This window comes from Protopterus annectens, chromosome 6.part0 (genome assembly GCF_019279795.1).
Source record: "Protopterus annectens isolate FY-2018-M chromosome 6.part0, PAN1.0, whole genome shotgun sequence".
NCBI lineage: Eukaryota > Metazoa > Chordata > Ceratodontiformes > Protopteridae > Protopterus > Protopterus annectens.
In genome coordinates, this window is record NC_056737.1 from 1,145,685,505 (window position 1) to 1,145,709,970 (window position 24,466).

A 24,466-nucleotide genomic window follows, 5' to 3' on the forward strand; every position below is an offset into this window, starting at 1 on the left:
ACATACACGTGTGTTCACAGCAATAAATCCAAGCGGTACTTTGAAATATCACCGAACATTTATAACTTCAGAAATAAGAAAAACATTCTCATTCTGTTAAAACAGTAACAAGCGTAAGACGCACACATTTCAACTGTAAAATAACAGCCCAGATACTTATATTTTTTTAAAAAATCACAGTGATCCATGCAAAACAGTGCAGAAGCAAATACGAAATTCCATATCAAAAACTGGTATTCTTAAGGTGGACTAATCAATTTTTTTTTTTTTTATGTTAAGGCAAATCAGAAAAAAAATACGAGAAATATTCAAGAAAAAATATTTATGACAGGAAAGGATCCACAAATGGGGTTTAATCTGTTAGGCAAAAAGCTTCGACTGACTGCTGGTCCTCTGGAGACAGAGAGATCCTTTTCCACAAGGTGGCTGGAAAATTTCGAAAATTTACCTTACTCTGGTTGCTGATATACATCGCTCCAAAAAGGATGCGGCTAGAGAGAGTGAGAGAGAGGGGACTTAAAGCTTTGGTAAGCTGGCAGGCTGCGGCACCCTTGGCAGGACACAGCCCATAGACTACTGCAGCAGTGAGAATGAAGAACATAAATGTGGATACCCTGCAATCTGCAGAGGGCCATTAATGGCCTAGATATTTTGTAAACATGCTTGGTGCAGTGGACAGCCCAAAGTGTGATGCAGAGAACTGATATTGTGACCCGGAGACACAAAATCTTAGAAATGTCTTGACGTTACTTGCGAATGGAATGTGATGGTAAACATCTATGAGGTCCATTGTTACAATAAATCATTAACACTGTTTGAAGGATCAGCATCTTGAACTTTGGAATCTTTATACAAAAAGATTGAGAGAAGAAAGATACAAACTGGTTTCCCAAGAGTGCTCCTTGTTTAGAACTAGAAACATTCTGGAATAAAAGCCTTTTCCTATTTGATTTGCAGGAACATGCTCAATGGCTCTTGCATTTAACATGTGTTGGAGCACTGGAGGAAACCATTCTGCTTGACTGGGAGAGTGAGTATGAGGGGGGAGTGCCCTGAAAGGATGGGGCTTTTCAATCCTTTACCAACTATAACCTTCCTGAATAACCTTCAAAACCCATCTGTCTGGAACTATCTTTTGTAAACGAGTATTTAGAATCAGTTTCTTGAAACAGAAGTAGATGCTGGGGCGGGACAGTAGAGGATGGGAAAGAGAGGTTACCTGGTTTCTAGCACAGTCATTCTGAGGAGGGCACCTGACCCTTTTTTGGAAAATCATAGGATCACAGAAGGTTATTAGGCTAATAGCCTTACACCCTTTGTAAGCCTATCCATTCATGCCTCGACTTCCCAAATTATCAATGCCCAAAGGCTAGAATAGATTTGGTATACGTCTATCCCTTAGGGCATCTATGAACAGCTCCTGTCCATAACGGCCACAAGCAATAAGCCAGGGCTGAATTTGTGATTTTTCACTCAATGGTTCAAACTGCGTTTTAAATAGGTTTGGGGAAGAGCTGTGTTTCACATGAATTGGAACTCTGTTCCAGAGAGGGCGCAATCTCTGAGACACATACCAGTCCCTGCAATGGGTCCATATTAGTTCCGCCAAAGAAGTATTCATCGAATATGTCTTCAGCAAACACCAGCCGCTGAAATTCATTTCAGTGAACCGCATAATTTTTCGTACAGCTCGCAAACCTTGGCCATCACCTCAACTTTGCCTTTTCCCCAATGCAGTGCGATCTCAAGAGTTGGTATATATAGTTATGGGGTGTGTGGGGGGCACAGCCCCCACTTGAGTGGATTTGATTTAGTCTGTTGTGTGCTCTGGGTGGTTGGTGGGCCAAGTGTTTGCGAACCATGGGAAAAATTCCGCAGTTCACTGAAGTGAATTTTGGCAACTGGTGTTCGCTGAAGACGTATTCGATGACTACGTCTTTTGCAGAATTAATATAGACCCCCCCCCAACATGTTTTGTTTATGTCACAGACAAGGTTTAGATCCTTAGATCGGGTAATCCTAGTATTGTTTATTTTGTGAATGGGTAGCTGATCCATCAGGGCTAGGTCTGACAATGCCTTGTAGGTTAGCCATAGATCGTCCCTCAGTAGTCTGTAAGAGACAGAGTACAGGGACAAGGCTTTGAGGTGGTCTGCAAAGGATAGATTACTTTATTCTTTTAATGAGGAACCTCTGTGGTCACTCCAGCTGTTGCAAATACCTGGTCAGCTACATGCTGAAGGGTGCACTGTACTCAATTATTGGTCTAATGAGAGTTACGTATAGTGGGACTGTGATCTCCTTAGATTTGCATGCAATGCCCATACTTATACGTTGAGCCACACAGGACGACTTTCACACTACGATGGGCACATGGTGATAAAAGTTCAAGTTACTGTCAACCTGAGTTCCCAAGTCCCTTACTGCTGGGTCTATTCTTAGGACAGCATTACCAATGTTTTATTTTGTAGGAGTGGTTCTCTTTCCAAAGGGTATAATTATGCAATTTTTTTGCACCGAGTTTTAGGCCATAGTTCTAGCACCTGTTATTTGTCTGTGTCAGACCTTCCTGGAGGATATCTACATCTTTGGGGATCCAATGATTGCACCCAGCTTGCGGTCATTAGCAAATCTGGTCAGCCAAAGGCCTTCTACATTTGCCTTGACTTCAGAGAAGTATATTCCAAACAGGAGAGGTCTCAGTACCACAGGGCTTGGTACTGAGAGGTCTCAGTACCAAGCCCTGTGGGCCACCACTAGTACCAGGCCTCTTGGTGGAGGTGGATTCCCCTCAGCCTAACTTCATGTATCCTACCTGTGAGCCATTTGGCTATCCACCAGGTAACATAGGGATTTATGCCTAAATTTGTGAGTTTGTCTAAAATACATGAGTGAAGTTTTGTGTCAAATGCCTTTACCAGGTGAAGGTAGGCAGTATGTGCTGTCTGTCCCTCATCCATAGCTCTAGTGACCTTCTCAAAGAAGTCAACCAAGTTTAGTAGGCATGACATGAACCTGACAAAATCAAATTGGTATTTGTCCACTGTTTGAAGATTTCCTGTGTCTTTATTAGGTCCACAGTAATTCTTTCCAAGGCATTGTATACAAGCCTAGTCAAGCTTATGGGTCTGTAGTTCCCTGGATCTGTTTGATGGTCCACCTTTGTGTTTAGGCATGACATTGCAGTCCTTCATTACCTAGCATTGAAGCCTATCTGGAGGATGTGGTTGAATAAGATTCTTGTGGGTCTAACAAGTTGTTTCAAGTTATTTAGGAGTCATCCTAGGATATTATCAGAACCCACTGATGCAGTATTTTTAGCTCTGGAGAATGCAGTGAGAATGTGTTTTTTTTTAATGATAGTTGGGGGAGAAATGGTAGAGAATATTTGCTGTAGGGAACTTGGGGTGATAGGGGGAGGGAAATTACAGCTAAATTTATCGGCTAGAAAATTTGCTGTATCCCCCAGTTCAGTATACTATTCATTTCTTATTAGTTTAACACACTGTTAGGTGTTCCCTTTAAAGTTGTGTACATAACTGAAAAAATAACTTATGATTATCCTTAGCCTGGGAGGGTGTGTTTTTGCCTTAAAGTTGGCTTTGGTGGATTTGATTAGTCCCCTGAGTTGCTTGTTGAGACTGGTGAAGGAATTTTTTGTCTTTTGGGCATAGCTGTTCTATTTTTGGATAGGATTTTCTTTATTTTGTTGTACAACCTATTTATACTGGGGATTCACCACGTGGATTGTTTTTGGAGTTTGTTCTAAGTTTATTTCAGTTTGCTACTGTAGTTTCTATGCTGTTATTTACATGCTTGTACAGGGTTTCCATAATTACTTCCACATAGGCCATTGTGTTTACTAAGTTTGTGGGGCTTGGAATTTAGCTATGCCATTGCTTAACTCATTACATCTGAGTGACTCCTCCAGGTGCATCTGCAGTTAACTACTACTGACACCTCTAGGCGTCAAATATTGCTTGTTCATATTTGCATCAATAATTCCAAAACCATGCTATGTACAAGGTTTTTAAAATATTTCATCTTAAAGCTTACACAACAGCAAACTCAGCTGCATTAATATTTGACCTCTGTCTAGTGCAGGTAAAGAGATATTAACTGCTATTTTCTATGATATTAATTTATATAGCTATAATTTCACATTTTTCTTTATCTCAACAACCAAATGACACTGACAGAACTCCTTAGCTGATATGAAAGCTTTCAGCTAGATGAATAAAATGCTGCTGACAGTATGTATGTAACTTGAGTGGTTGCTGAGATATTGTAAGTTGTTTAGAAAATATTCCAAATGTAATGGTCACTGTGCTTACTGTGACTTATAAAATTCAGTTTAAGACCTAAAACCTAAAGAATACTACCACTATAAAAATAATTTGTGCTGAAGAGTTTGCCATTCATACTTTTTTTCATAACCCCTATGGTTCCAGAGATATGAGCATTTGGTTTGAAATGCGAGGACAATTTGATTCTGTCAAAAGGCGTCCCATTGGAAGTTACAGTGCAAACTTCTTGAGCTCCACTGGAGTGAAAGAGTTAACAGACAGCCTGGAAAAGTTATTAAAGGTTTTGGGGTTTTATGGGAGTTCAGCTTTTTTTATTTATTTCAAGGGTGACCGCTTTGTGGTCCCACCTAACCAGTGAGGACACTGTGTGTGTGTGTGTGTGTGTGTGTGTGTGTGTGTGTGTGTGTGTGTGTGTGTGACGTTACCTCATATTTGTGAGTACCAGAGTGACAATATTTGCACTCCTAGTAGGTGTGCAGACTAGTTGTTCCAGGGTGTTTGCATTGTCAAAATCCAGGAATCTGAGGCTACATGTTAGTTGTTGTGTATGAATCCCAGTTTATGGTGGGATAGTTGAAATCACCCATGAATATGATGTTGGGCTGGACTGTGAGAGACTCCAGTACATTCAAGTATGTGGTATGGATTTCCTGGGTCATAGATGGGGACCTGTAGTTAGCAATGATATGGTATTGGACTTTACCTGAGGTTGGTTGGACATAGAGCTCAAGTATGTCATACTGTTTGACCAATCTTGAGGTCTACTTACTTTTAATGTAGACTGATGCACCTCCAACTCTTGTCCCTTCTTGTGAAGTAGCTAGTCTAAATGTGCGAAAGGCATTACAGACTTGCACCGCTGGGGTGCCTAAGCGGCTTTAACCCATGTCTCAGTAGCTGCACAGATGTCGACACTCTTCACGGCGAGAAGTGTTTCCAGGGAGTGGAGCTTCTTGTTGACATCCAGCATTGAGCCTTAACACCTTCAGTTTATCTTGCATATAGTTAACCATACTGAAAGGTTTATCATAGGGTCATAGGTAGGTACTAGGCTATCTGCCCGAAGGCATTTATAAGTCTAGCCAGTGTGTGTCAGCTTTTGCCACCCCATTGATTAATTAACTGAGCCTCTGTCAAGAAGAGCCAATGAAGTGATCCCAGAGGTGCATTTTCTGTTACCCACCCACTCGTCAAGGTTTCTCTTGAAGAGTGTTAGTGAGGGGCTCTGCCTAATGTAGTTAGGAATTTTGTTCCAAAGGATGGGGAGTCTCCGTGACAGGAATCTATCCCTCCAGCATGTTCTATTTATTGTTGTGGTGAGGTTTAGCTCACTAGAGCGAGTGGCTCACAGTAACTTGGATTTCTTTAGGTGGAGCATGTCCATCAATTCTGAGTTGGACATGGCTTAGTAAGTCAGGCAGAGATCACCTCTGAGTAAGTGATATGCCACTGAGTACAGCTGGAGTTTTTCCAGTAGGGCTGCATAGGGCATATGTTTGAGGCCAGTAATCCTCTTGGTGAGGGTACTTTTGTGGTCTTTCCAGCTGTTGGAAGTGTCTTGTGAGGTACATCCCAAATGGGGCATTGTATTCTATGATGGGTCTGATGAGTGATGAGTAGAGGGGCACTATAACCTCTATTTCTAGATGAGAACCCTTTAGCAATTAGATGGTCTACATAGAAGGATTTCTAAACTACTTTGGCAATATGATTGTCAAAGGAGAGATTACTATCTACCTGGGTTCCCAGATCTCTTATTACCTCTTTTGTATTAAGTGGGCTGCCACCTATGTGGGTAATTCATGGGAGTTTTGTTTTTCCCAAATGGGATGACTATGCATTTTTTGGCATTTAGCTTGAGACCATGACTGACACCAAGTGCCCATCTCAGTAAGGCCCTTTTGGAGAATGTCCGTGTCAGCCAGAGTCAATTATGGCTCCCAGTTTGCAGTCATCTGCAAACTTGGTTAGCCATAGTCCTCCTGTGTTTGCCTGTACTTCTGAGAAGTATATGCCGAATAGTAGGGGTCCCAGGACAGAGCCTTGTGGGACACCACTTGTGACTGGTTTAGAGTCCGAACTGGAGCCTGCTATTCTTACCGTGTGAGTTCTGCCTGTAAGCCAGTTGGCAACCCATCTCGTGACATACGGGTTATGTTCAGGCTGGTGAGTTTTTATATAATTCTTGAGTGGGGAATGGTGTCAAAAGCCTTGGCGAGGTCAAGGTAGGCTGTGTGAACCACCTTCTGCTCATCTACGGCCTTGGTGACTGTCTTGAAGTCGTCAACCAGGTTTAGTAGGCATTATCTGCCCTTAAAGCCGAACTGGGTTGGGTCAAGTGTTTGGAGGTTCCCAATGTCTTTGTTAATGAGTTCCATGATGATGCACTCCATAGCCTTGCAGACACGGCTAGTCAGGCTTATAGGGAGATAGTTACCAGGGTCAGTTCTGGTCCCTCCTTTGTGGAGCGGAATAACCGTTGCTGTGTGCCACTCTATAGGCACGTAGCCTGTGGAGAGGCTGAGGATGAACAGTGTGTTTAGGTGGGGGGTTAGTTCGTGCAAGACGCAGCCTGGGACACCATCTGGCCCCACTGACACTGTGCTTTTGGCTTTTGAAAGGGCTGTTTTCACCTGTGCGTCTGTGATTTCTGGGACACTACACTTTTCCGGTATTGTTGTGGGCCCTTTTAGGAGTGAGAGGGGGGTGAAGTTTGCACTGAATCTATCTGCCAGGATTTTGGCAATATCAGTAGGTTCAGTATGTTTTGTGCTATTTTGCACTAGCTCAGAGCATATCTGCGAGCTGCCACTTAGATTCTTGACATAGCTAAAGAAGGTTTTGTGGTTATCTTTCAAAGTTAGTCTTGGATGACTTTATGAGGGACCTTAGTTTCTTACTAATACTGATCAGGGATGTCTTTCCTTGGGATTTGCTTTTTTTCTGAACTTGTTTCCTCCTATTGTATAGCCTGTTTATGGCGGGGTTCCACATCCCAAGTGTATGTGTGATCAAACTGGCATTGCCTAAAAAAGGCACTACAGGGGCTGGATAATTTTTGGACAACATCCAAACGTCTAATGGTGACAAGTGTTGAGCATCCTTGGCAAAGTAGTATGGTCTGTCGATCATGTCCTCCCCAGCTGACAAATACTGAACTCCCATAGAATGACACCAGTAACTAAGCCAATTGTTAGTCAGTCATCTTCTGTTTATACTGTGGTAGCATCTTTAGAGAAGGTAGAATGCTGCTCAGTGCTGGGCTCATACCTGCCTGGGACACACAATCTGAAAGCTCTATCATGTCTCTTTTCATGTGGTTAAGGGAAGTATGTCTCAGGTCACTTACACCCACACAGACTATGACAGAGTCATACTGGTACTTGTGGTTCAATGTCCTGAGTGTATGTGTGATCTGGTAAATCCTTGCCCTGACAGGCAACTGACTGATGTTACCTGGCTCAGGCTGGTGAGGAGGCATGTGTGTGTCTTACAACAGAGTCTACAGATGGATATACTGGGCTGCGTGTCAGTTTGTTTTAAGGGGTTAGGGCATGAGATTGTGAGATGTGGATGCATTTGTTCTAGGGAGTGTTATCTCTGTAGAGTGCTTGGGAGGCTGCTGAGGGCAGCATATTGGAGGCCTTTGAGGTTTGGGTAGGTTGCATTTAAGAGCCTCAGCACATGTGAGGTCATGTGTCTGACCCATAGTAGATGTAGAATGTGCATTACTTGCAACCTGTTTGGAGATATTGGTGTCTGTATGCGACAGCTTTGCCTCCAAAAGCCATAGTGTAATTACATCTCTCACATACTGTCAGTCTGCTTAAGAATAAGACTTTCCCGGTAAACAAACAAATATATAAATAATAAATAAGATGGTTGTCAGTAAACAGGAGACAATTGCTACATTGTCTCGGGATGTCCATTTCCACCAGACTGACTACAGAGACAATTGTGGCCATCCGGAATTTTCTCTTGTTTCACAACTGGTTTAGGTGACTGAGATCCAAAACAGGTCTGAGGTCTCCCATTTTCTCTGGTACTAAAAAGAACCTTGAATAGACTCCAGATTCTAACTGGTCTTGGGGGATTGGTTGGCTGACTTTTTTTTGAGCAGCTTTGAAATTTTTATGGCAGCTAAGTCTCACTAACTGGGTGGAATATCGAGGACATTTTTCCTTTTTTGAGGTGGAAGGGAAAAGGGAATTGAGTAGCCTCTGGAGGTTATCTTTAGCACCCAAGAATCTGAAGTTATGCTGTGCCAGGTTTGAGGATGCAAAGATAGGCAACCCACCCAACTGCTTCCAAGGTACAGCAGTTGGGCAACTGTTCATGAGTGCTGGTAGGCTTTCTCTGTAAAAAGACTGCAAAAGCCCTAGTTATGCGGTCCGGCTCTGTCTTTAGGGCGTCATCCATTAGCATTACCTCCCACTCTGCCATGGGAAGGTCTATCACCTGGGGAGCCATGGTTAGAACTCTGTGATTTATGGAACGACATCATCTTCTCCAATCTCTGATTCTTAGAGAAGGATCTTTGCGGGGTTGAGAAGCAGACTCCCACTGCACAGAGAGTATTACCATCCTGTTGACTCCTGGTGAGTGTATCTTCAACCTTAGGCCCAAAAAGAGTTGCACCGTTATAGGGGATATTCACAAAGGATGAAATGAAACCTTCCTCAAAATCACAATGATGCATCCAGGTGTGGAGGTGCATGGTAATGTCGATGCTTGCCTCTCTGGCCATGTCATTAGCTGCATTGGAGAGCAATCGCATGACCACATTCGAGGTGGATTGCTGGGTAGAAAGCTAGAAGTCTACTGTTTTCTGGACATCCAGATGTAATACCGCTGAGAGGGACTTAAGGATTTCTTTGGTCAAGTCCCTCTGGAATCTGGTTAGGTGAGCCATATAATTCAGAGATCAAAGGGTGAAAGTCACTGATGCATAGGCGTGCTTCCCAAATCTGTTCATCAACCTAGTCTGCCTGTTAGATGGGTGAACTCATGAACTCTCTTTCTGATCATTCTTTCCCAGTGGCTGCTGCTACCACTATAGCACTACTGGTGGACCCCTGCTCTAGTGTTTCTGTCCTTAGTAGAAGCTAATATGTGATCTGCTTTGTTGGAGATGGGTTGCACCACATCAGGGTCCTTCCCTGTCTGTTGAGCCATAAGGTCAATTAGTGATCAATGGGTGGTACCACCCAACATGATGCTGGGTGGAGCCAAAGTCTTCCAAGGAGACTGACTCATCAGGTGAGGGGTCTTGAGACAACCAACTCCCTCTCTGCTTCATCAATTTGAATATAATCACAAAGGTGACTTCTTCAGAGAGAGAGCAAGGGGAACCCTTCCCTTTGTCTAAGTCAGTGTCTTTGGTGAATGACTCTGGAGAGGAGTCTATGTGCTTCAGTATGCAAGTCTGCTTTCTGCAGAGACCTTCTGGGGGAGCAACAGAAGGTTCTGAAATTGGACAAGGAACTGACAAAGCAGATCTGTTCAGAAGCCTTTGGAACTGACTGATCCTGTCTGACAAGATGATGAAGAGAGGAAGCAGACTCATCTGGGACTTGGATGGAGCCATACTGGTTGTCTCAGATCTAAGCTATTTAAGTCTGAAGCCCAGACAGGGAGAGAACTGTCCAAAAATCTCACCGTCAATTCACCCCCCTGGAAAGTGGTGATGAAGCATCTGCTCAAGTTCTTCTCTTGAGCCAATGGCATCGGTGTCAAAAGAGACAGGGAAGCAATCGACATCAAAGTTGTCAGCAGCAACGTTGCTGACAAAGGTAACCTGGTTCCAGTCAGATCCAATAACACTGGTCCTGAAGGGCAGATTAGTATGGATTCAGGAAGTGGACGGAAATGATGATCAGTACTCAGTACCTTCCCAGGATATGGTACTGGGATAACCCAAAGCTGGATTTGCATCCTCAATAATTTCAACATCTTCTCAACATCTTGCTGCATGAGACTTTGTGATGAATGAGTAGATGACACCACCGATGGTGGTCTGGAGTACCTCCCCTCCTGAAGATTAGCTGAGTGAACTCTGGGACTCACCGTCTCTGGGAGTATTCTAGCTCTTGAAGATGGAGATTGAAGCCAAACAGTCATCAGATCTGATCTGCTTGCACTTATCAGGTTGGGTCCAATTAAAGAAGTAAGCTTCAGAGAGCTTTTTCGTAGTTTTGATATGAGATTTGTTCTTTTCTTTTTTTCTTTTGTCTTTTTCCTTATCTATCTCCTTTTTTTCTCTTGCATCTTATCCTTGGCTTTAGGCCTACCTTTTTTTCTTAGACTAGGACAAAAAAGGTTGAAGGAGTAGCCCCTGTCCTGCTGGAAGGAGCCCTTTGAAAACTTAACTTGGCTCTTCTAGTCTGAAGGGTCCTAGCACTAAAGGCAGTCCACATCCAAATGGGCAGCACTTAAGTAATACACACACTTGGAATGTGGATCCTAGGGGGGAGTTTATGCTGACACTGAACATTTTTTTGAATCCTGAGGATTTATACGTAGTAAAAACGTAGACATAAAAAACCCTAGAAGGAAAAGCAAGTTATACAGAGTACACAGTCCTACTAACTATACTAAAAAAAAAAGTTATGTACTCACCATAATGTTCCATATGTTGTCCATTTTCATTCTTCCTCAGTTGGGTTCAGATCTGACTCGGACGCTTTATACCGCTCATGGATACTGGAAACACTTAAGCTCTTCCCTTACCCATAATGTTCTAGTCCCCTGGCATACCTTGGGGATCTTGTTTGCTAGCCTTATAGCTTTAATAGGACATCAGAAACAACCTAGGATGAAAAACCAATACCTGGAGCTCAAAGGCAGGAACATTGGTCCCCTAATTATCTTCTCATTCTGCCAGAAGTCACAAACAAAATGGTAGCGGGCTGGAAGGCAGGGAGTTGAGGAAGAATGAAACTGGACAGCACAGATGGAATGTTATGGTGAGTACATAACTTCTTTATGTGATGTTAAACACCAAACAGAACAAAAAAAATGCCAGACCAGCTTTAGATAGAGTAAGAGCTTTCGTTTACTTCATAAGCAAACTTCATCAGACAAATCAATAATTACAACAAGCCCTTTATATATCCCTCCAAAAACATCAATTAAAACATCAATCACATATTTGATTCACTCTTAAAGGAGCACAACACAAAACTTTCACATTGTCATTAAAAATCTAAACTTCTAAAGTCATACAACATGTTTTAATCATGCTAAAAGATGAAAATAATTAACACTATAATACATTCATCTAAGACATGATTTCAGTCTTAAAATACATTTAATAGACAAATTATCATTCAGCCCGGGGAAAAAGTGTGCAGTGAACCTTAGTTGCCAAATTAATTCCCTTTCATCTAATTTTAAGGCTGTAGGACCACCCCCACCCCCTTGCTGGCATCAACTACTTGGATCAACAACAAGTATTAGAAAAGCATGTGATGGAAACTGATTTTTGTGCCTAGCCAGAGCATTATTCAAATTTAGTTTTCTAATATTATACATATGTTCATAGATGCGCTGTTTCAAGCATCTTTCCGTCCTTCCAATCTAAAATGCAGGACAAGATTGGCACATTGCCATATATACAACATTTTTAGACAAACAATTAAAGTTGCCCTTTAAGGAGTAAGTCCTCCCCCATGCATCTCAAATTAATTCGTAACCTTAACCAATTTACAAAAATTGCAAAAACCACACACAGACATTCTACCATTATAGGTAGTAGTATTACTGTTCCTTTCCAGGACATTTTTCAGATTATTACCCTTCCTAAAAACAATCCCAGGTTTTTCTTTTACCCTACCATTAATCAAAGTGTCCTCCCTCAAAAAACACCAACTCTTATTAATAATATATCTAAGATTATCCGCATCCAGCGAAAATGTAGTAATAAAACCACTCTGTGGGACATCGTCCTCCACATCAGGTTCAATATTCAGCTGACCCATATCAAGAGTATTAATAATCATGCCATCCTCAGACAAAGTAGTTCCTTCAACAGACAGAACATCCATAGCTAAAAAGTCAGCATATAAAAGGGGCTTAAAAACCCCACTACTCCTTTTAGAACTGACCTCATCAAAAATTTCATCAATTAAATGGGGTGGTAACCCCTTTTAATAAACATGTTTTTCAATAAATGCTTCATCCGTGACCATTCTAGATGCCCTAACCATCTGCCCCTTCACAACAGCCTTTTTGGTGATAGGGGTGGACACTTGACCAATGCAAAAAGGCATTAGAATAAGCAGCCTTCCTAAAAATCCTAGAAATAAATCTTTCATTTACCAAATCCTTACACAATTCAATGTCCAAATATGAAATAGAATCAGTTTTGAATTCGAATGTAAACCTCAAAAAATCAGTGAAATTGCTTGTGTGTTCAATAAGGGTTTCCAGTGTCTCTAAACCACCTTCCCAAATTATAAAAATATCGCCCAGGTAGCGGGTATACCAAATAACATTTTTCTTAAACAAGTCATCCTTAAATAGGAACTCCTTTTCCCAGTGCGCCATAACTATATTTGCAAATGTAGCACCACAGGGAGAACCCATCGCTACACCGGTTTTCTGCAAATAAAAATCTCCATTAAACAAAGTAATTGTTCGTCAAAACCAATTCCATGATGTACACCAATAAATCAATTTCCTTACCATCCACTCCTTTACTAATAAGAAAGTCAGTCCATTCCCATAATCACGGGAATCCCTAGCCAGTTTCCTGATCTTAGTCTCTTTCAATTTACTAAGTGTACTGCCAATGCTTGAAAAAATGCGACAATAATCAAATTTATATCTAGCGAAATCACCGTCGGCTTGAATTTCTAAATCAAGCAGAGTAATTTCAGGTAGCAAGGATTCGACCTGTGTTGAATAATCTTTGATCAACAAATGAATGAACTCACAACCCTGCTTATCAAATAGGTTAAGTAACTCCAAATGGAGAGGTGAGTCCCTGATAAGCCCAGTCGGAAAACGCCACTGCCTTAACCCTTTCGGGATTTGTTGGCGATGTAGACATCCATTAAGATATAATATTTCCAACTGAAGCTTCTTAAACAATTTTTGATCAAAAGTTTTCAAGTTGTTCACAATATTGTTTGATACAGGTTCAGCAACAGTCCTATTTCCTGCCGATCTCCCAGTTTCAAAACTGGGAAGGGCAAGTTCTTTAAACCAGTCATTCAGACAAGGTAAAGTAACATTACCATGTGACGACCCTTGTAACGCATTCCCAACTTGCCCAGTGTTATGCTGACTACCAACCGACCCGATAGTCGGAACTGGGCCGCTACCAACAGGGGCAGTTGGTGCAATAATCCTTCGATCCTGCGATCCTGAAGGGCTGGAGGTAGAAGGAAACACCTCCATACTGCCACTAGGTCGTCCAGATATTCGATCCGCAAGGGTAGCAACTTGTGTGAGGTTTTGAATAAGCAAGGTTAGATTACCAATATGATTGGTATCAGGTACAGTGTCCACATTCTCATTCGAAAATAAGGGCTGCGAGCCAGTGTGCATGTCACTGGCCATGAAACAAGCTACTAAAGCCAAAAGAAACGAAAACTGCTAATCAAACAGAACCAAAAAAACATGCCAAACCAGCAGTAGATAAAGAGCGTTTGTTTTCTTCATTAGCAAACTTCATCAGACAAATCAATAATTACAAGCCTTTTATATATCCCTCTAAAAACATCAATTAAAACATTAATCAATCACATATTTGATTCACTCTTAAAGGAACACAACACAAAACTTTCACATTGTCATTAAAAATCTAAACTTCTAAAGTCATACAAGTTTTAATCATGCTAAAAGATGAAAACAATTAACACTATAATACATTCATCTAAGACATGATTTCAGTCTTACAATACATTTAACAGACAAATTATCATTCAGCCTGGGGAAAAAGTGTGCCTTGAACCTTAGCTGCCAAATTAATTCCCATTCATCTAATTTAAGGCTGTAGGACCCCCCCCCCCCGTCGGTATCAACTACTTCATCAATAACAAGAAATAGAAAAGCATGTGGTGGAAACAGATTTATGTGCTTAGCCAGAGCATTATTCAAATTTAGTTTTCTAATATTATACATATGTTTATAAATGAGCTGTTTCAGGCATCTTTCTGTCCTTCCAATATAAAATGCAGGACAAGATTGGCACATTGTCATATATACAACATTTAAAGAAAAACCTGGGATTGTTTTTAGGAAGGGTAATCTGAAAAATGTCCTGGAAAGGAGCAGTAATACTCCTACCTATAATGGCAGAATGTCTAACTGTGGTTTTTGCCATTTTTATAAACTGGTTAAGGTTACAAATTCATTTGAGATGCATGGGAGGACTTACTCCCTAAAGGGCAACTTTAATTGTTGGTCTAAAAATGTTATATATATGGCAATGTGCCAATCTTGTCCTGCATTTTATACTGGAAGGACAGAAAGATGCCTGAAACAGCGCATCTATGAACATATGTATAATATTAGAAAACTAAATTTAAATAATGCTCTGGCTAGGCACATAAATCAGTTTCCATCACATGCTTTTCTATTTCTTGTTATTGATCAAGTAGTTGATACCAATGGGGGGGGGGGGGGTCCTACAGCCTTAAAATTAGATGAAAGGGAATTATTTGGCAACTAAGGTTCAAGGCACACTTTGTCCCCGTGCTGAAAGATAAATTTGTCTATTAAATGTATTTTAAGACTGAAATCATGTCTTAGATGAATGTATTATAGTGTTGATTTCATCTTTTAGCACGATTAAAACTTGTATTATTTTAGAAGTTTAGATTTTAATGACAATGTGAAAGTTTTGTATTGTGCTCCTTTAAGAGTGAATCAAATATGTGACTGATTAATGTTTTAATCGATGTTTTTGGAGGGATATATAAAGGGCTTGTTGTAATTATTGATTTGTCTGATGAAGTTTGCTTATGAAGTAAACAAAAGCACTTACTTTATCTACAGCTGGTCAGGCGTGTTTTTTTGGTTCTGTTTGGCGTTTAGCAGTTTTTGTTTCTTTTGTCTTTATCTGATGATGTCAATTTTCATTCATTCCTGAACAACTGGGACAGAGTCCCCACCTACCTGAACCCATGAGGCCTCTAAAGAAGGATATTCCTGAGCACAGATGAGCCAAAGGCTGCTCTTTCCCTCGAGATCAGATCCAATTTGTAATAAGTAATAAAGGTATGAGGACTGTTCCAAGTTGCAGACACACAGATATCCATGGAAGACGTGGATAAAAAATTCTGATGAAGTTGCAATGGACCTGGCTGAATGGGCTGTCAAAGTTGTTGGCAAAGACGAACCCAATTTGTTATAGACACAGGAAATGCAGTCAGTTAACCATTTGGCTTAAGTTACTTTTGCAGCTGGCTTGCCCAATTTTGAATCTGCAAAAGAGACAAATAACTGATCTGTTTTTCTCAAATCTTTTATTCTATGGAACTAAAAATGTAACTGTCTGTGAACATCCAACAATTGTAACACATTCTCCTTTGTTCACGGAATTTGTAAAGAAAACTGGAAGATTAATAAATTGATTGATGTTGGATTTTGACACCAGCTTAGGAAAAAAAAAGGAAAGTTTGGTTTGTAGTGCTACCTTATCTCTATGAAATATTAAATGAGGCACAAGGCTTGAAGTTCAAAGATTCATTGAGCAGAAGTTATAGCTCCCACAAAGAAAGTTTTCCAGGTTAAAAATTTTAGTTCACATTCTGCTGATAGCAGCTCGAGTCAAAGCTTGTAAAACTAAATTCAAATCCCATGGTGGAGTTGGATCTTTAAAAGGTGGTCTCAGAAGAAGGGTACCCCTTATAAAGGCCTTACAAAGTTTTGAAGAAGCCAAGGTGGAATCGTTAACTCTTACACGAAAGTTAGAAAAGGCAGCTAGTAGTACTTTAATAGTTTAGGAACAAGCCCCTTCATTAAAAACTGTAGCCTAAAACTCAGAAACTTTATGTTGTTGTTCCTTCAGCTTTTCCCGGTTAGGGGTTGCCACAGCAGAACTCCGGTCCACTAATGATTGGCAGTAGATTTTCACGGTGCCGAGGTGCCAGCTCGACGCCCAACCTTCAATGAAGGCACGCCCATTCACGCATGTCTTTCGAATGCCACTCGACCGTGGGGAGGACATGCAGAAGGCGCTCCAGCAGAGAATCGAACAGGAGAATCTCTTGCTGTGAGGCGACAACGTTAACCACTTCACCGTGTATTGGTGCTAAAAAAGGGTCAATGTCTTTTTGTTGTGCCCAGAAAAACAAAGCTTTTCCATTTACTTCTGTTAATCTTCCTAGTGGAAGCTTTATGGGAAGATAAAAGAATGTGACAGAGGGGAAGACGGCCTGGGCTGTCTGGCTATCAATGGAAATGGAGAAACCATGCGGTCAGCTTTAGGCCTAAAATGTCCGGGTGAATCATGTCTGTCAGGTGAGACAGGAGGTCTGGAACTGGACCCAGAATCCATGGAGGGTGAACTAGAGGAAGCCAAAGAAAGGGGACCAAATCTGATGAGGCCAATAAGGGGCAATGAGGATAACTTTGCTCTTCAATCGTGATGCTTTCTGGAGAAACTTGTGGATTATAGGGGATAAGCATAGAGGAGACCGGTGGGCTAATTATGGAGGACAGCATCTCTTGGTGATTCTCCTGGTGGGGGAAATCAGGCCAAAGAACTTGCTGCACTTGTTGAGGGGCGGTGCAAAGACGACACAGCAAAGCTGGCTCCACTGGTGGAATATCTTTTCCGCAACTTTCATGTTAAGAGACCCACTCATGAGGTAACAGAATGGACCTGCTTAACTTGTCTGCTATCACACTGAATTTCCCAAAAATGTGCATTGCTATCAGAAATCAACTGGATGAGATCACCCATTGCCACACACTCACAGCTTAAAGAAAAATGTAGCCAAGCTAGAGTTTCCACTGTGTGATTCCTTAAACCTCTTGTATGAGAGGCGCATGGGATAGATGCAAATGACACACTGAGCTTCTCGAAAAAAAGGATAAGATCTGGTTCTTCCTTGTTTGTTGATGTACCATACCAATGACATAGTCTGTCTGAATTGCAATGATTCTGAAGGGAGAGAGAGTCTTGAAAGGACTGCAGTGATAGGGGTATTGTTCTCATTTCCAGGACACTAATATGTGTGTTGGCCTCTTGGGGGGACCAAGTGCCTTGAACTGTTTTTCCCTAAGAAATGCCCCCCCCCCCAATTTGGGAAATGTCCACAGTCACTATGGCTTTGGGCTGAGAAAAAATGAAGGGACAGCCTTGTAATACCAGATCTGATTGAATCCACCACTAGAGGTACTTTATGCATGCCCGAGTTATTCTGATCTGGGTGGGCATAGGTGGGTGTACAATGGACCACTGAGTTGATGAGGTTCACTGAAGAATTCTGAAATGGTATCTTGCTAGTGGAACTAGAACTATCACAGAGGGCATTGACCCAAGGCTTGTGGAATCAATCGATATGATGAGAGGAATTCTGTATTATCTTTTTGACTTGAAATCGAACAGTTTGTACCCTTAGTAAGGGAAGACAGGCTGTCACTGATACTGTATTGAACAAGGACCCTATGAACTCTAAAGTCTGCAATGGTTCTAGCTGAGATTTGTTGCGACTGATGGTAATTCCTAGAAGAGAGCAAATCTGGAGTGCATAATCTCATGCTTTTATTAGAAGATGCCTGGTCAGAGCAGTTATGAGCCAGTCATTCAAATACGGAAACACCCAGAGTCCCTGCAGTCTCAAGTGAGCTGCTCCTACTGCTATCCATTTGGTGAACACACTGGGGGCTGTGGAGAGGCCAAAGGGCAGTGGTTTTGAATTGGTAATGACTGGCTCCTAGCCAAAAGAGTATTTCCTGCATTGCCTGTTCATTTTTATGTGACAGTACACATCCTGAAGATCTGTTGAACACATCCAGTTGTCCTTCTGCAGGAAAGGCAAAATGGACTGAACTGTGATCATCTGGAACTTTGTATACTGAACAGATTTGCTCAGATTGCTGAGATCCAAAATTGATCTCCAGTCCCCTGTTTTCTTTGGTACTAAAAAGAATCTTATGTAAGTTCCAGACTTTATCTGGACTGGGGGTGGGGTAGGGGGAACCTCTTGGAAGATTATTATCCTAGCAGCTTTTTAATTTCTAGAGCAGCTGCTTTTCTCTGACTGGGTGGAAAGTACAGTTGTGTACACTTACCATAAATGTAGATGTTAGAGTGTCTTCACTGTTGCAGTCATCACTGTAGGGTTCTTCCTGCCGGCAGGCAGCCCTCGGTCGGCCAGAATCCCAAAGTCTGGGTCCGGTGTCGGCTGTGTACTCACCCTCCCTGATGTCAGTGCGCCAGGGGTACAAAGCTCCCAGCCGACGCCATGTTCTCCAGTTTTTCTTGCCCCAGATGTCAGGTGCCCAAAAGTAAAGGCTAAAAGTAAAACAAAAATGTAACATACAACAAACCCCATACCCTGTAGCAAATACACCTCAGAAGAAGGGTGAAGCAGGGAACCACACCAATAAAAGTATAAGAGGGGACAGGAGGGTGGGTAACCCAGACTGCAACAGTGAAGACACTGGAACATCTACATTTATGGTAAGTGTACACAACTACTATGTTCATCGTGTTTCACTGTTGCAGTCATCACTGTAGGGTTGAAAGCCGAGATAAAGGGTAGTGGTTATTGAGTGGAAGGGGCGGCTAAAAGGCCTTGCAAGACTGCAGAAGCAAAGCCTGCCCTAGACTTAGAATAAAGAGGGAGATTATAGTGCTTAGAGAAAGTACGCACTGAACTCCAAGTTGCAGCTTCCAAAATATCTTTGGTAGGTACTCCCCTGAGAAAGGCAGCTGAAGTAGCAGCACCTCTGGTAGAGTGAGTCCTAATTTTTCCTGGGATTTGCTTTCCATGATGAGAGTAACAAAATCTGATTCCATGAGCAATCCATTTAGAAATGGTCTGTTTTGAAATAGCTTTGCCTTGGGAATTTGCTGCATAAGAAACAAACAGTTGTTCTGTTTTCCTGATATCCTTGGTTCTGTCCAGGTTAAAGCGAAGCTGCCTGTGCACGTCCAAAGAATGCAAGATCCTCTCCCCCTTATTTTGTGGATTAGGGAAAAAAGTTGGCAGGTGAATAGTTTGGTTTAAAGCCACTTTAGAAACCACTTTAGGCATGAAAGTAGGGTTAATCCTCAAAGAAACCCTGTCTTGATGAAAAATAATGTAAGGTTCCACAGCCATGAGCGCTTGTAACTCCGAGACTCTCCTGGCTGAAGTTAAAGCCAGTAGGATAACAGTCTTCCATGATAAATACTTTATATCAGATGTGGCAGCAGGCTCAAAAGGAGGCAAAGTTTTCCCAGGACATAATTGAGGTCCCAGGCAGGAATGGGTGGTGTCCTAGGGGGCCTTAAATTCTTTGCTCCTCTGAGATATTGTTTCAGACGTGGATGTGAAAAAATTGGAGGATCTGTATTATAATATGCAGAGATAGCCGAGGCATGTATTTTTATGGAGGAAAAAGATAAACCCTTATGCAACATATATCTGTTAGGTAATGTAAAATCAATGGAATATTTGGAATGTGAAGATCTGATTCCTGAGCATGCATCCAGGTGCAAAATCTCTTCCATTTACCTTCATAAGATTTCCTAGTGCTAGGCCTTCTGGCTTCTAAGATAACATCCATGACCTGTTTGGAAAGGGTAGGATTAATCATAGACCCTGAATACGCCAGGCTGAGAGTTTTGATATGAGAGTGCAGGACCTGGCCCTGATGTTGAGACAAAATATTTGGAATCTGAGGTAGAATCCAAGGAGGTTCCTGGGATAGATTTATCAGTGTTGAGTACCAAAATTGTCGAGGGCAATTCGGGGCTAGTAAGATCAGCTTTGGTTTGTTCTGTTTTATTTTTAATAACACCCTTGGTAGAAGAGGTAGTGGTGGAAAGGCATACCCAGAGAGGTTCCTCCAACTGAATGAGAGAGCATCCACTTTCCATGCTAGCTTGTGATATGTCCTTGTGCAAAAACTCTAACTGGTAGTTGTGGGGAGATGCAAATAGATCTATGTCCGGGCAGCCCCAGGCTTCTGTAATCATCTTGAATATTTGGGTGTCTAGCATCCACTTGTGTGGGTCTGACAGGTTTCTGCTCAGGCTGTCTGCCAGAGTGTTTTGTTTCCCTGGCAGGAATTGAGCTTGTAGGTCCACTTTGCAAGCTAGTGCTGTGTTCCATAGAGTCATGGCTAGTCTGCAAAGGGGGTAGGAGTGTGAACCCCCTTGCTTGTTTATGTACCACATAACTGTGGTGTTGTCTGTCCTTATCAGTAGCTGCCCTGGCTGTAAAAGATCCCTGAAAGCCAAGAGGGCATTCTGCAAAGCTAACATCTCTTTTAAATTGATATGTAGATGCTTCTGATCCTCTGTCCAAAAACCTTGCAGGCCTTTCCCCTGCAAGTGGGCTCCCCATGCATAATCCGAGGCGTCCGTGGTTATCACTTGGTAGGCTGGAGGTAGACTGAAGGCTTTCCCTTTGTTTTGAAGACATGCCATGGCCCACCAATGGAATTCCTTTTGCAGGCAAGGCAAGACAGCAATCTCTGTTTCTAGACTGTGACAATGCTGGGACCATACGCTTTTTAGGGACCATACGCTTTTTAGGTACCATTGTATCTTCCTCATATGCAGTCTTGCACATGGTATGAGTAGGATGCAGGAGGTCATGTAACCCAAAGCCTGCAGGAATTTCCTTGCAGTTAGCCGATATTAACGCCAGGCTTCTGAAAGTTGAAGCCAGCTGTAGTTGTTTTTCTGATGTCAGGAATGCCATCTGGGTTGTTGTGTTTAAAAGAGCACCCAGGAAATTTATCTGTTGAGTGGGTGTCAAATCTGACTTTTGTACGTTCACAGTGAATCCCAGGTACTCGAGTAGATTCTGAACAAATTCCAGGTGCTGGAGTAAAATGTCCTTGCTGTCTGCTTGAATAAGGCAGTCGTCCAGATAAGGGTAAATTTGAATTCCCTTGAGTCTGCAGTAAGCTACTACTGGTGCCAGGCATTTGGAAAAGACCCTGGGCGCAGTAGACAAGCCAAAGGGCAGCGCAGAGAATTGGTAATGTTTCAAGCCTGCCTTGAACCTGAGGTGTCTTCTGCACTCCTGTCTGATAGGAATGTGTAGGTAAGCCTCCTTTAAATCCAATGTCACCATCCATGCATTTTTGCTCAACATTGGCAGGAGCTGCTGCAGAGTAAGCATCCTGAACTTTGGTATCTCCAGGAAAGTATTTAAGACTGACAGATCCAGGACGGGTCTCCAAGTATTTTGCTTTCTGGGAACTAGAAAGAGCCTCGAATAAAAGCCTTGTCCCGTCTCTGAATTTGGAACCAGTTCTATGGCCCTCATTGCCATGAGGGACCTCACCTGTTTTAATGCCTCTGCCCACTGAGTTTTTGGTAGGTCTGGCCATCCATTTGGTTTTGGTAAGGTGTGAAAGTGGAATTTGTAACCTCTTAAAACTACATCCAGAACCCACGTGTCTTGGGTTATGCAAGTCCAATTTCGGTGAAAAAGAGAAAGTTTTCCTCCCAGAGGAGCTTCCAGGAGAGAGGTTCCTGGAGCCATGCAGGGGGAGTCATTGAGCCTGTTTCCTATAAGGTTGAGACCTATCTTCTCCACCCGTGGGGGTGGAAGCACTCCACTGTCTAGGTCTATAAGAGGTTTGTGCTTGGGCCCTCCCTCTTGGGCGCCTATATCTACCCCTCTGAGGCCTGTCCGAGCTGGGAAAGGACCAATTTTTAGCTGGCCAATTTCTGCTAAATCTAGGAGCTGAACTTGTAAGAAATCCTTAACCGTTTGCATGGATTTTGCCTTATCCTCCATTTTCTTTATAACCTCTTCAGCCTTAGACCCAAACAAAACATTATGTTCAACAGGAGCATCCAGTAACTTTGCTTTCACTTGATCAGGCAAATTTTGTTCCTTTAACCAAGCATGCCTTCTAATGACCGTGCCAGTGGCAGCGCCTGCAAGAGGCCTCCAAAGCATCAAAACCACAGTTTAAGGTATGTTTCCCCACCTGCTCAGTAGCATGCATCAAATCATGTAATTCCTTATTGTCTGCACATGCAGAAATGGTACCCAGTTTTTGTTTCATAACAGACAAAAGGTATTGCTGATATTTCAACATATGAAATTGACAATTTAAAGCCCTAATAGATAAAGTAGCAGAAGTGTACACTTTTTTGCCCCATCTCTCCAAAGCTCTAGAATCCTTATCTGACGGAATAGGGTTCTTAGCAGTGACAGCCTTAACACCCTTAGGACCCTGAGAAATGGTTTCTGGATCAGCAGTAGGATTTTTATAAAGAAAGTGGTGGGAGTCAGGGACTCTCATATCTATCAGGCTTAGCAGGGGCCGGAGGAAAGGAGTCAGGAGTTAAACTGGACCCAGAAAAGACATCATCCACAATATTCAAAATAGGAGGAATAGCCAGGGGTCTGGTGTTGGGTAAGAAGAAGGAAATCCCTAAGCCTTCTCTTAGATTCAGAGTACTCCTGTCCTTCCCAGTGAAAATGTTCCCTCATGTCATTTAAAGTGTCCCCAAAAGAATAATCCTCAGGAGGAGAAGCTGAAGGAATGGATTCCTCAGCATCGGAATCCTCATAAGGAGGGAAAGTATAATCCTGTTCAGAGGAAGACACTGAAGAGATAGATGCCTGATCAGAGGATTCATAATCCAATTCTTGTCTTGGCCTTTTGTCTGGAGGGGGATGTGAACCCCTAATCATAGTTAGCAAGTCTTCCGCCATTTTAAGCATTTGTTTTTGAGATTTAGGTCCTGGATCACAGGAGGCCTAGGCTTGAGTCTTTGTTTTAGGAGTCGTCTTTGCCTTTGTCTTTGCCTTTACCTGAAGCTGTGTAGGCCTGAAAACTCCCTCGGAAGCCTGTACCTGCACAGCGGCTCCAGACCCATCCGAGGGAGCATTATCCGAAGGTCCTGCACCTGGAGTATTCGAAGGCCTAGTTGGCTCCTCGTGGGAGTCCGTTTCGGCAAGCGGTTCTGTAATGGCCGATGACAGGGGCTGCGAAAGCGCCTCACTGACGACGGCCTAACCGGCAGCTGGCTCTGATTGTAAACTGTCGTCTGATTTGGACCTCGGAGGCCTATCCTTATCCTTGCACCTTTTATGAACTCCTGTAGTCGGAAGCGTGTCCGACGGCATGTTATAATCAAATCGCCTCCCAAAGTAATGAAAGGCAAAATCGTATCTCCGTTTAATAGTACATTGATTAAATCTAGCACAAAACCGACAACTAGCTACGTTGTGGTCAGGGCCTAGACAAGGAATACGGTAAGAGTGAAAATCCTTATGAGGTATTTGTTTCCCACATGAAATACAATTATTAACTTTTTCTGACATTGGTCTGGAGCAAGAAAAAAGTTGCCCCAACGGGGTACTTAGCTTTGAAAAGAAGAATGTCTTCGGTATGAAGCACCAAAAATAACAGGAGTCAGCCGACCGGCACTTGCAAACTGCTTCCATCGCACGGCAAGAAAGACTGGAGAACATGGCGTCGGCTGGGAGCTTTGTACCCCTGGCACACTGACGTCAGGGAAGGTGAGTACACAGCCGACGCCGGACCCAGACTTTGGGATTCTGGCCGACCGAGGGCTGCCTGCCGGCAGGAAGAACTCTACAGTGATGACTGCAACAGTGAAACACGATGAACATCACTGGGAATTTTGTTTACTGTTGAAGGACGGGGTAGGGAAAAGGGAATTATAAAACCTCTTGAAATAATCTTCTGCATCCATGTATCTTTTGCAATGTCTAGCCAGGCTCTCTGGTGCAGGGAAAGATGACCCCAACTACCCTCCAGAGGTGGGCAACTGGGACTCCTTTCAGGACTGCTGGTAGGGCCTGTCAAAGAAGGAATCTCTGGCCCCCTGGTTCTGTGGCTTCCTCTGCCCCATGGGTGGCATCTTTCATTACAGTTCCCCCCTCTGCTCCTGTGGGAACTATCTCCACATGGATCGTGAAAGGACTCTGGGACTTTCTGAACCACATTTCTGACCACCTCATTGATTCCTAAAGAAGGGTCTTTGATGTCCA

The 24,466-nt window shown here is 42.6% G+C and overlaps 1 protein-coding gene across 1 annotated transcript in view; it reads right to left on the reverse strand.

Moving 5' to 3' along the window:
- CCHR6.PART0H7orf57 (chromosome chr6.part0 C7orf57 homolog) overlaps positions 1-24,466 on the reverse strand; it is a 1,417,733-nt gene that overhangs the window by 586,075 nt on the left and 807,192 nt on the right. The gene's annotated exons all lie outside the window — the stretch shown is intronic.